Source organism: Gouania willdenowi, chromosome 10 (assembly GCF_900634775.1).
Source record: "Gouania willdenowi chromosome 10, fGouWil2.1, whole genome shotgun sequence".
Taxonomy (NCBI): Eukaryota; Metazoa; Chordata; class Actinopteri; order Blenniiformes; family Gobiesocidae; genus Gouania; species Gouania willdenowi.
This window is the reverse complement of record NC_041053.1, coordinates 33,856,463-33,869,626: the sequence shown is the minus strand read 5'-3', so window position 1 is coordinate 33,869,626 and position 13,164 is coordinate 33,856,463.

The following is a 13,164-nucleotide window of genomic DNA, read 5'->3' as shown; positions in this document are numbered from 1 at the left end:
TTTTTTTTAATTAAAGAAAATAATTTGAGTACCCCAGCTTTAACAAACGTCGCATGGTCGGTTTTAATTCAAATATCACGTCCCATCAGCTCCGTCTTAAGGATTGCGAGTGAAGGAAGTGACGTAGTCAACGTGCATGTGTTGAAAGGATCTGAAAGGGTCCAGCCCGGGAAAGTATTGGGCACCGACAGTTAACACTAACCATGGATTAGCCTAGCATTAGCACTAACTTAGCATTAGCCAAGCATTGGCATTAACCTAGTATTAGCTAAGCATCAACCTAGCAATAGCTTAACGTTAGCAATAAGGTTGAAAAAGGTTGAAAATGTTGAAAAAGGTTGAAATGGGTTGAACGTATTAGCTGAACATGTTAAAGGTCGAATGGTTTGTCATTTTTTTTCGCAAATATTGGAAAGTAAAAGCTAGCTTAACCAGCAGTCAATGCAGTTTCACAAAAAATGTATGAGTTTAAAAGTTACATATTATAAAGGTGCAAGCATACATCTGGATCTTTCTGAGCGTTTTGATAGCTTATTTGTCAAAATCGGACAAAAGATGTAGGAGGAGTTAATGCAGATGGAAGAAAAAATGGATAACAATGGGTATCCTCACTAACCACAGACATTTTTTTTAATAAAAGCATGAAAGGCAGAAAAGGACTTAAACACTCCACTATCGTTGCACTGATATAAAAGTGCAAATAAAAGCAAATCAGAAGAAGATGAAACAAAAGAAAGAAAAGAAAAAAAGGAGAAAAATGAAAGTCTGCGTTTGATGCTTCCCAGACTACGGTTCACTCCCTGTAACCTGAGGACTTGATTGGGGAACAATTGGTGTAACACTAACCTCTGGGACCTCCCTAAGCGCTTAACGAGGAAATGACCGCCACACTCTGGGTAATTTGTGCCAATTATCTGCCATGGCAACCACTGATGTAAGAGTATCAGCTGTCCTTTAATCAAGCCGCCACAATCCTCTCAGGTAACGCTGAGAAATGGGAGCGGTTTCTGTCCACAAACTGCAGAGCCATAAAAACACACACAAAGACTCTGTTACAGTGGACATTCCTGCAGTGACCTCATTGAAGTAAATCGAACCAATAAATGTAGGATTTCTGCAGCACATGTGCACGCTGTAACCCAGGGTAATGCTTTCCTGGGAAACAATTTAAAGAAAATGGACGTTTTATTGTAACTTATGCACTCCTTTTCCTGGGAGTCCAAACTACGTTTATTCGTTGTCATAACCTTAAGTTTAACTGGAATAACAGCGCTGCTCTTAAGTTAAATGGACCATGATCAAAAAGTATTATTGGCAGCAATGGTTTGACGCCAGAGAGTGAGGGGTCATTTATACTCCGTTTATGAGACAAAATGATTCTATCCAATTTAAATGAACAATTCTTTACTGCCAACATAGTTTGGTACATTCCATTCATGGGGATGGATGTTACACTAAATGTCCACTGGGGGCGCTTTGAGTATTTTGTAGCAGCAACCAAAGAATAAAAAACTTCTTCTTCAGAGGAAATCATACTTCTCATGAACAATCACCAAATTATGGTCCAATCCCATGCCAGATTGCATTATCTTCTTATTTAACTCAAATTAAACATAAAATGATGTTGCCCTCACGGCAATAAAAATGATAAATGATAATATTATAGTGAACGTTTGTATCATTAATACTAATATATATGATTACATTGCTATTAAAGAAAAAAATAAGAATAATGAAAAATAATAAGTAATATAAATAAATAAATATAAAACAAATAATTAACTTGCCTGTGTCATATATAACTTTCATGACATTTACCACAAAAGGAGCGTCTTTGAATATGTCCCCTTTAAACAGGCATTTAAACTTTAAAAACAAGTCATAGCGCACACGTACCATTTTATTGACGGTCTTATGAAATGACTGAGAATATTTTTTATTACCTTGAAAATAAATTCTTAATTTTTCCACGTACCCCCTGATATGTGCTCACATGCCCTAGGGGTACGCGTACCCCTGGTTGGGAAACACTGCTTTAGACTGGAGCATCTAATTCGGCTCGCAGGAGAAAGTAAAAACAGCAGAAAAAACATGTATCACTGTGTAAATTAAAAAAGTAATAATTCAGTTGTAGATATCTCAGCCCCTCCAAATATACATAGATAATTTAACAAAACTTCCATGCTTATATTGCATGATTACATTTTTTAATCTTAAATTGATGAAAAAACATTTTTTTTCTTTCTTTTCGAAATCCTGCAATTTACCTCAAATTTGCTTTAATTTATTTGTGTGTTTGGTAGTTCTTTGTGTTTATGTCATTTTCAGTGTTTCCTGTTATTTTGTATATTGTTGACATTGTGAGTTTTTTTTAGTCTTTTGTGCATTTATCTAGTCATTTTGTGTAGTTTATTGTCATCTTGAATGTTTTCTAGTGTCAATTTGTGTTTTTTGAATCTTTGTGTGTATTTTTCTGTCATTTTCTGTGTTGGCTTATTGTGTGTTTTTGAGTCTTTTGCGCATTTTCCATGTCATTTTGTGTAGTTTGTTGTCATTTTGTGTGTTTTGTAGTGTCTGTGTTTTTTTTGAGTCTGTTTGTATATTTTTCATTTGTATAATGTCATTTTTTGTACTTTAGTTGCACATTTTGATGTGATCCATTTTGTGTATTTTGTTGCCATTTTGTAGTTTTCTGTGTTTCTGTCGATTTGTCCACTAAATTAAATAACAATTGTCCATAATACCAAGGAAATGGAAGTGAATTTAAGTTTAAGATCACTTAATGCTTGGATATTGTTGGCCTCTTGTATATTTTTGTGTAATGTAATACCTTGGAGTGCATACTAAATATAAATTGTAATACATTTTGCTTATAAAAAAGAACTTCATGCCTTGAAGTAACAGTTAACGGTCACTAAAAGCTGCTTATGGCTTCTGTAGCCCAACTCCAGCACATTTTTATCTGTCAACAATGGATGTGAAAAGTAAATATTTAAAGAAATGTGGTCCTAATTTTTAGAACAAAATAAAGGTTACAAATTGCACTTTAAATTCACTTTACAAGCTCACAATTAACACCGTTGTTCACGCTTAGTAAAAGCTACCCGTGTGGTTGGAAGCTGGAAAGTCTCCAGCTCAAATCTGCATACCCAATGGAAATCTGGTCTATGAATGAATAAGAAATGTGTTCCGTGCTCTTAGCTCTATTATTATGAGCGGTTCCCTTGGGTGTGCGTATTTGTTAGGAGAGTTAGGGGCTAAGGGCTGTTTAAAAAGTGAATGCACAATCAGCAAGGGCTCTCTCAGCAAATGAAGGTTAAACAATGAGTCAACAACCCCATGTTTCTTCTATTAGTCTTAAGTCTTCTCTGCTGGGTTTAAAGCGTCCTTGAAATCTCCTTAAGAGTCCAGTGGCAAGAAAGGGAGAGACATGGATGACAATTCAGCACTTTTGGCTGCTAAATCCCTCCTCTCTTTCCCTTCATCCCCACATGGTTTTTATTTTCTGTGTAAGCCACAATGTCAGAAAGCACTACGTCTTTGGAAGGCACTGATGGCCAAAATCTGTTTATATCTTCTGTGTTTAGGATGTATTTCATTTTCCTTTCCAGCACTGACAGATATTTACCAGAGAGAGAAAATGAGACCCCCAGGGTGTTTGCTGTTGGTTTTTTAAACTTATCTGTGCTTTCGTCCACTGTGGCAGAGAGCGAAAGTGGTTTCTGCAGTTTGGGCCACGTAGGCTACAAACAACAAAGGAAGATGGGAGAGACTGGGAGAGTTCTGGGATTCCTGTGTGAATGCAGAAGATAATGTTGCACTTTGTTTCATTATCATTTTAACATTTAACTTCAGGTTGGATATATAACACTGTGAGATCACAACTTTTACAACATATTAAATAAGTATTTCCCTCAAAAGGAAAAAATAAGCACAAATTGCTGTATTATCAGTGATTTTGTACAAAAATTGAATAGATTTTTGTTTAGTGTAAAAATGGATGCCAGTAAACTTTGGCCTCTAACAAGAATGAACACATGATGTAGGTTCACTGTTGATTAACTCTAATTAAGTGTGTTAAGGTTTTATTTATTCTGACAAATGTTCCTCAAGAAATCCACTTTGATCTCCTAACATGTTTTGACCGTCAACTGCAGTCTTCTTTAGAGGTGTCTGCTGATTGCTTTGATGTTTCCTTTGAAGTTTCCTTGACTTACGCAGAGTTATTCCAGCAAGATTTATTTTGTCTTCTTTTTGAATAGTACAATAATAATAATATAAAACATACTATTAAAAAAAATCTTGCTGGAATCACTACGCAAAAGTCAAGGAAACTTCAAAGGAAATATCAAAGTGATCAGCAGACGCCTCTGACGAAGACTGGCAGTCGAAACATGTTAGGAGATGAAAGTGAATTTCTTAGTTGTCTAAATAAATGAAACCTAAACATACTAGTCATGAAGAAGACAAAAATAATCTTGCTGGAATCAACTCTAATAATGTCCTGAAATCATCAACATTTGTTAATCGGTAAAATTGTCCCGTTTTTCAAAATAAATACTTTTGATTTAAAGATCTCTGAGGGCTCCAAAAAATGTAAATGCCGTAATCTATATAATCCTCTGTTAGATGCAGAACTCTAATATAATTCCAGCAAGCTCATTTTGTCTTCTCTTTGAATAATATGTTAAGGTTTAATTGATTCGTACAGCTTTTTCTCAGGAAATTTACTTTGATCTCCTGACATGTTTCGACTGTTAACTGCCAGTCTGCTTCAGAGGCATCTGCTGATTGAGTTGATGTTTTCTTGACTTCTGCGTAATAATTCCAGCAAGTTCATTTTGTCTTATTTTTGAAAAATACAGTATGTTAAGGTTTCATTTATTCAAACAACTTTTTTCAGGAAATTTACTCTGATCTCCTAACATGTTTTTACTATCACCTGCCAGTCTTCTTCAAATTATTACACATATTACATATTATTAAACTCTACTATGTTGTGTCGTATGCAGGTGAGAGCCGTTGCCCAATCAATGTGCAGTGTTTAGCAAATAATCTCTTGTATCTATACTTGGTTGATCCACTGCTCTGCCTGGAAGTTGTAGCTTTAGTCAGGAATTCAAAGTTGTGACAAGGTTTATGTTGGCTAACCCTCCTGAAACTAGAGCTGAACATTGCAACACAGTCAAATAAATAGTCTAAGGAGAGAGGTTGGGCTGAGAGAGACAAATAGCTCTCTGCAGACATCGTTTCCAAACTACGCTTTAAATGGTTAGAAAATGAGTAATAGGGGAGCGTAGCGTCGACACCGACAAGCTGAGTGAGACGAGATCTATGTATGTTAAATACATGTCAGGTACTCAGAGTGTATAAAAATAACATTCTTTAGCGTCATTATGTAGTCAATGCTTGCTTTGAGCTGTGTGATACGAAAGAGATAATCTGTCTTTGGAAAGAGAATAAAAAAAAGGAATCATCAGCTGCGGATGGAAAAGGCGTCAATGTAACACACACACACACACACACACACACATACACACACACACACACTCTAACATTGAGTAACTATTGCTGTGTTCGGAATGTCACACTAACGTACTACTCATACTAAGTCTGATGTCAATATGAGTATGTAGTGCGTTCACATTAGATAGTATGCATAGATTGAGTATGCGAGAAATACCCGGATGTATACTATATGGGGACATTTTTGAAGTATGCACGGTGGGCACACTTGTCATACTCAATTGCCCCATCATGCATTGCGAGCGGAACGTAAAATTGTCCTGGGACTGGCTTCAAGTTAAGTCAAACATCCCCCTTTCAAAACAAAAGCATATCTTCTTGTCTTCCATTCGTTTTTAATGCTTTTGTAAATAGGGCTCTTGTTTTGATGGCAACCGTAAGTTTTGTCAGTAGCACAATGGCGGGTCTCCACAAATTTCAACGAGTGTGCACCGTAGTTTGGGTTCCCCAAAATGTTTAAGATGCAATAGGATCTTGTACCTCACGATAAATGAATGGATGAATATTGGGGACTCCATCCATTCCCGGCAGTTAAACTTCCTCCTAAATACAAGGCATGCTTCTAGTTAGCAGCCGACAAGAGTGTCAGATCATTATCAACGCAACACCTGCTGGGACATCCCAGAAGCCCCTCCTCAGATGTAGGGCATTACCGGTCTCTCTAATTGGCTGCTTCTCCTGTGGGAGCTGAAAGTCGTGCGTTTTGTGGTAACGCTTCAGTGCGTTAGTGTGAAACTACAAATCTGTGAATACTTCAGATGTAGTGTTCTTTGTGTGTGTATTGAGCAAACCTTGTGCATACACGTGTGTGTGAAGGTGTATATGAGGAAGAATGCGTTAAAGAACACAACGGCTAAAAAGAAACACAAGTGCTGCTTTTTTAGAGATATAAAGGTAGCATTTCTCTGCCTCACGCAGGAAAACATTCTTTCTATTCTAATAAATGAACCACACACTCTTTTTAAAAGCTGCACTCATAAACTTGTGGGTTTGTATAATGTACAAAGTTGTTACATCATTTGTTTTTAGAATAACTTTGTACCCCAAAATGAAGTTGGTTTTGCGTTCCCTGTAATTTCAGCCATTTTGCCAGCCTGTTCAATCAATCCCATGATCCTCTGGGAGACATTTGGCTTTGCCCTCGAACAATACGCAAACCCTCTCGGTACACATTGTGTTACGAAACGCTGTCATTGGTTTGAAATAATGCCAGAACATGGCGAACGCTGAACGCACACACAATAAAAGTCAATTAAAGCTTTTTAGGATGCTCGAGAGATTCAAGTTTTAAGACCTTCTTCCTGCTCTCACTCCTGGATACCCAACACTTAACATTTCAATTACTATCACTTTACCATATGTGTGTGTGTGTAAGTGCATGTACGGCTAAGTGCATTTCTGTGTGTGTGCAGTTGCACATCGAGTCAATGCAATTAACAACTTCTGTTTTCTGGTAGCCAGCAGCTATGGTGGAATGGTTTGAGTTAGGGGGTGAAATGGCGTTAAAACAAAATGAAGAAATAAAAAAAAAAAAAAAAAAACTTGCTGCACATTCTAGCTATGTATTAATGTCCTGCAATAAAGAGCGGTGAAACATTGTAAACCTCATTTTTTACTTGCAGTTACACATTGAATTTAAAGTGAAACTTTTTTTTTTTTACAACTGACTTGAAAAATGTACTCATCCTTACTCATATTGATTGTGCATGATTTTGAAAATATGTTATGGAATTTGTAAAATAGATTAACAAAAGTGAGGGAAAGTAAATAAATAAAGTGCTCGGAAAAATGTTTTTTGTAATCCTTGTAATTTTAACCTGATCAGATTACAACTAAAGTAATTTAAAGTTATGTTTAAGCAATTTCAGAGTGGATGATTGAAGAGATTCACTGACACCAAGCACGCCTGCACATGACAATGATTTTGACCAAGTCCTTAACATGCATGTTTTAGAGAGATGCTCCACTCGTTTTACAATTGTGGCCTAAAATCTTTAAAAAGTACTTATTAGAATATCTATGCCTAACTAACGCATTATTTTTGCACCTAATTGGTTTTATTACCTTTTAAAAATGAGACTACTTTACTGTTTTAGAACTATTGTTCCACCATCTTGAAATCACGCGATTGAAGACGTCACATTTGAAGTGAAACATTCAGCCTACTTTTTAGATCATTTAGCAGCTTTTTTTTTTTTTATCAAAATGACTATTTGTGCTACTTTTGGTTAAATAATCAAGAAAAAGTTAAAGCTGTCGAGTATAAAAGTCTTTTTGGATTGGACTCCTTCAACAGTCTGTGATGACTCGTTAACTTCAGCCACCAGAGCATGTCAGCACACTGTTTAAGGGAGAGTAAAGGTCCCTTAGGAGAGCTCTTTAACTCTGCTTCATTGTCTACTACTAAACCGCAGAGTTGGAACTGTTGCTTCCTGTGGTCTTAGATCAATTTTCAGGTCACAACTGTGTTTATCTTCTTTCGGTAAACTAAAGAGATTTACATCGACATCTTCAACTTTTCCTGATTATCCAGAGCAAACAAAGGCAGCATAAATTTGCATTTTGATCAAAAAAGCTGCTAAATGACCTTAAAAGCAGGCTGAATGTTCCATCCCAATAGAAAACAAGGGGATTTTTACAGGCAAATGGGGCTGTGTGACATCATCAATCAAGTAATTTCAAGATGGTGGAATACAGGTTTTAAAACGGTAAAGTGGTCCCATTTTTAAAAGCTAATAAAATGAATATGGTGCATAAAAATGTGTTTTGTTAGGTATACTGTAGATCTTCTAATAAGTACATTTCAATGACTTTAGGCCACATTTGTAAAAATAGCGGAGGATCCCTTTCAGTAATTTCTACTAGTCCATTTTTTAACAAAAGCAGACACCCAACGCAGTTAAATAACTTTACCGTGAAACAGCAGCACTTTAAATTCCCTAGTCAACATCCATGTAGTATTCTAAAAAGGCTCTTATATCTAACAAGGGCCATATGATGCCACATGGGTGGTGAGGGGTGGGGGTCCATATATCCACTGCCTGGTGCTTTCACCTGAGTTTGTTAAAATCATATCCGTGGCATGACGGTCAGGCCTCTTGCTTTTGGTGGAAATCAAACACTCCCATCTTATCTGCACTTAAAGACTCCCTCCTTTTAACGCGCTGCTTTGATCCTGTGTAAGCCGATGGGAAGGAAAGAGGGCAAGCTGAGGTGAAGAGAGGAATCAGGGGAACAATGGAAAGAATCACTTTGTTTTTCCCCTTAATATAGCCATCTTGTAGGGTTTTTTTTTTGCATAAAAATATGTACTAAAATTCTTCATTTTGTTACATTAATTGAATATTTTAAAATTAAATACATTTAGCAAGCAATTAATTATGGCAGTGGCTGTCCGTACAGTTGCCGTATCAATATACCAACATTCTATCCGTATGCAACGCCCCTATTTGGCCAGTTTAGGTCATGTGATAAGTCAGTCATTGACCAGTTTAGGTCATGTGACTAAGACTAAACCATACCCTAAACCTAACCCTAAAAATTGTTGCGATATTGGGTTATAACCTAACCCTAACCCTAAGACATTACATACTTGTACTTTGGTAAACGTACCAATAGCACCAGGGGTTGTCCGTACGGCAACTGTACAAATAGACTCTTTCATAAATTATTTTTCAGTTTGGGCAGTTTCCCACTTTTTTCTTGATTGGCTTTTGAATTTTAGGCTGGTAAAATGCTAAACAGGTGGTGTTTAAGATTTATTTATCATTTTTCAACAAGTTACAGATGGCAAAAAAGCAGCTGTATCTGATTACACTGATGACCAAAACAAATGTTGTATTTTGGAGATAAAAAATCTAAGTAGTAAGGGTAAGTTGACTTTACTTACAAAAAATATGCAAACTCTTTGCCTTCAAGAAACGAGTAAATTGACTTAGTTCAGGGGTCAAATACGAACCAGTTTGACCTCAAATGGGCCACAGATTTTTGGATTCAACATTAATGTGCCCTGGTTTGCTCTTCCACCTATTATTGATATATAAATTCTAAAGTATGTGAGTATATCAGTCCCAGGATATTCACTTGGGAATTTGGGTACATTTTGTAAAATCATTTTAAGGAAAATTTGTTTCAACAATTTGAGATAAAAAAATAAAAATAAACGACTGTCATTATGTGATCAAATATTGTGGATTTTAATTGATTTTTTTTTGTATTTGGAGAGGATGAGATATCTACACCTGAATGAGTAGGTGATTAACAAAATGTTTCATGTTTTTTCTATCATTTTTGTGTTCTTGAGAAGGCCAAATTTAATGCTCTAAAGGGCCGGTTTTGGCTCCTGGGTCTTGAGTTTGAAACGTGCTCTTGTGAGCTCTCTAAACAGGGCTCAGACTGTACAACTGAGCTCTGCTGTAAATGGTTAAAGAAATGATACTAAAAAGCTATTCTTCATTTTTATTGGGCAACCACGGAGGTTACTTCAAGGACCTGTGACGAGTCCCAGGGCTGCACTTATAGACGGTCCCTGTAGCAGAGCAGAGGGATGGAGCAGCTACACCAGATGTGGCAGAACAAGATTCAACGGCCACTTTTATCCCTGGGAATGAATTTGTCAGCCATAAATGGGCCAACTCTTTGTGAGAGGTTATCAACATATTGCAAAGCGCTGACGCCGCCCTTTGTCTTGTGAGAATCCGGGATTATGGTGAAACTGTATACAGGCTGGGTTCCAGACACATGGGGGCGTTAGATAAACATAATTATAAACGTATAAATGAGGGACTAAGGCGGCGGCAGAAACACTAACATAAGCTGCGTTTCCATTACCCTTGGAAATGCAAATAATCTAAATAGCACAATAAAAACCGGAAATTTAAACACCCAAATTTTGAAAAAACACTCAAATATCACTAGAGATTTTACGCTTTCATGAGGAGGAATTTCAGATGTTTCAATATTGAAATGTGTTGCAAAAGCACTATGGGAACACTTTTTTGGCAAAAACACTTCACAGAATGTGATGTACTTGGTCACATGACCACTCTCCGAAAAAACATGCCGCGGTACGTGTAAACAGAAGATGAGACCGGGACATTTCTTAGCATTATACTTAAAAAACTTTACTGCTACATTAGACGTGAAACAACAAAGGAATGCGGAGTGTCAAAGTCTCGTGGGATGAGATTTCACGGGAGTTACAACATTCAATGGGACTACGTTCAAAGAGCAATTATACTTTGCCGATATTTAGAAACATCGCTTTTATTTTGGAAAAATCTGTGATGGAAACGCAGCTATTGACATCTTCCTTTGCGTTCACCACACATCTGACAGTAATTCTTTGGTAAGAGGTAGGCCCATTGGATTCCAGTGCACCCCCCACCCCCCCTTCAAGAAGATGGAGGAGAGAAGAAAAGCTGAGGGTGGTTGGGTGGTGAAGGTAGGCAAAGCATTATGGGGAAATGTGGAGGGAACAGCAATTAAAATCTCCCTCTCTACATCCTTTTGATGGAATTCCCAAAGGGGTCAACTCAAAGCGCAGGATTAATCACCGGTCCTCATTCCCCTGAAACTTCCATCGCTCTCTCCTTTTTCCCTCTATTTCTTCCCTTTCTTTCTTTACAAGTGTGTGTCATTTCCTCATTAATATCCTGGGAAAGGAAATCGAGGGCTTGGGTACGGTAATGTAAATGTTTTTTCTGTCTCTTTGCTGCATGACTTTAAGTCTCTTTAAGAAGTTGTTGGGTTACATTTTTAAGAACTTGAGTCGCCTCTGCCTTTTTAGTAATCTGATGCTGTGAGTACCACAGTGGAACCATTTAACAGGCATTTCTGCTAAGTTTACAGACGTGTTTTAAAGTGTGTGCTTCCACAGTGCAGGAGCCAACATTGTGACTGTTTCCTCTGTAGCTGCTTGGCCTTGTTATCAATGTAAGCCATGCATCGTAGTATAACCTGTAATTTAGTTTACATTGTGCCTGGAAAGGCAATAAATTGCATTGATATCTGACTAAATGAATAGCTCTCCGCTGCACATTTAAGGAAAAAACTTCTCTCTTACTACTCGGGGCAGAAATGTTTTCCTCCTTACTTTTTTTTTGCATACAGTGCTTAGAAACATGTAATTATGTACCAAACTTCTGGCATTTAGAAGCAAAGCACAGTGAAAGCTAATAATCCTCCGTCTAAAGGGGATTTTTTATTGAGTACTTGTTATTTTGCTGTTCAGCGTTGGATCTAGTTTCTTTTCAGTCTCGTCTGCCTTTTAGCCCCTAACAATAACATAAAAATACAAGCAGCTTTAAGAAAAACCCTGTTTGAACGTGCACGCATCTCATCACCTTCATTAATTGAGGTCGTGACTCAGAGACGTCCATTGATGTTTAACGGTATCAGACATCTGTTTTTGGCACAAGCGGGAAAACAGTGCTGTTACTCAGCTAATGCTAAATAACTTGCAGACTGAGATAAAATGTGTTGTGTCAGTAAATATCTGACAAAGTTTCCAAACATTAAAATAACGATGTATAGCTGTGTGGCATTAACTAAAGTCAATGTCTTATATGGTTTAGAAAAATGAGGTTGGTTTAGTTTGCAAGAAAAAAGGTTCACACGGAATGGAATAGGCCTTAAAAGTGTAAAGAATCTAAATCTATAGGTAAATAGTTAAAGAAGAATAATGGAATATAGTCGCACTTTTTGCTCGCTTTTTTGTCTCTTTGCTTTATCTACCCCGCCATAATTAGGGAGAAACACATTGCCGATTGGATGTTGCAACACAAAGTCACCCGTAGCCGCTTGAAAAGTTCAAAATTTTCAACTTTTCAACAACGAGCGGCTCAGATCGCTGGAGGTCGATTGAGTCGCTGGAATTGCATGAGTCGTGTCGTTTGAAGGTAGGACGCTTGATGTTGCGTCATTTACATTGATTTTAAATGTAATCAAGTTGCCAGAGTACAGTAAGAGTGAACACACTTCTACTGTGTAGAAGACGCATAGAAACCTTTGAATATTTCCTTTTTGCCAAATTGCCACTATTAGATTTGCCAACATTGTCCAACACTAAATTCCTGACATTTGATATTAACTGATTCCGATATATACATATTGTAATAATAATAATAATAATAATAATAATAATAATACCGTTCACACCAATCATTTGCTCGGATAGTCTGCCTCTTTTGCGTGAACAGGCAAACGGAATCTGGAGCAGATCAAACAGGCGAATTCTAGAGCGACTGTTTCAGTCGGCCTCCAAGTGTTTCCAATCAAATCCAATCGAAGAGGTACGCTCGGACCACAAACAGGAAACAGAGGACAGAAGTTTCTACACACTAAAGATCACGCTTTGACCAACAGATGAGAGCTGCTTCTTCAGGTTTCTGTTTTTTGTATAGAGAAGTTTCTACTCCAGCAATGGTGCCCTCAAGTGGTTAGTTTATGTAACTGCACCAGAGGTTGTTTGGAGCAGATCAGAAGTTGCGCTCTGAACTCAAACCAAGCTAAACCAAGGTGAACAAATGATCACCTGTCCTCTGCCGATTTGAACCGAGTCCGGTGTCATGGTCTGAGTTCACATCGTACTGAGATTGTATATGCGCATGCACGCACATGTGCACTACTGAAAAATGA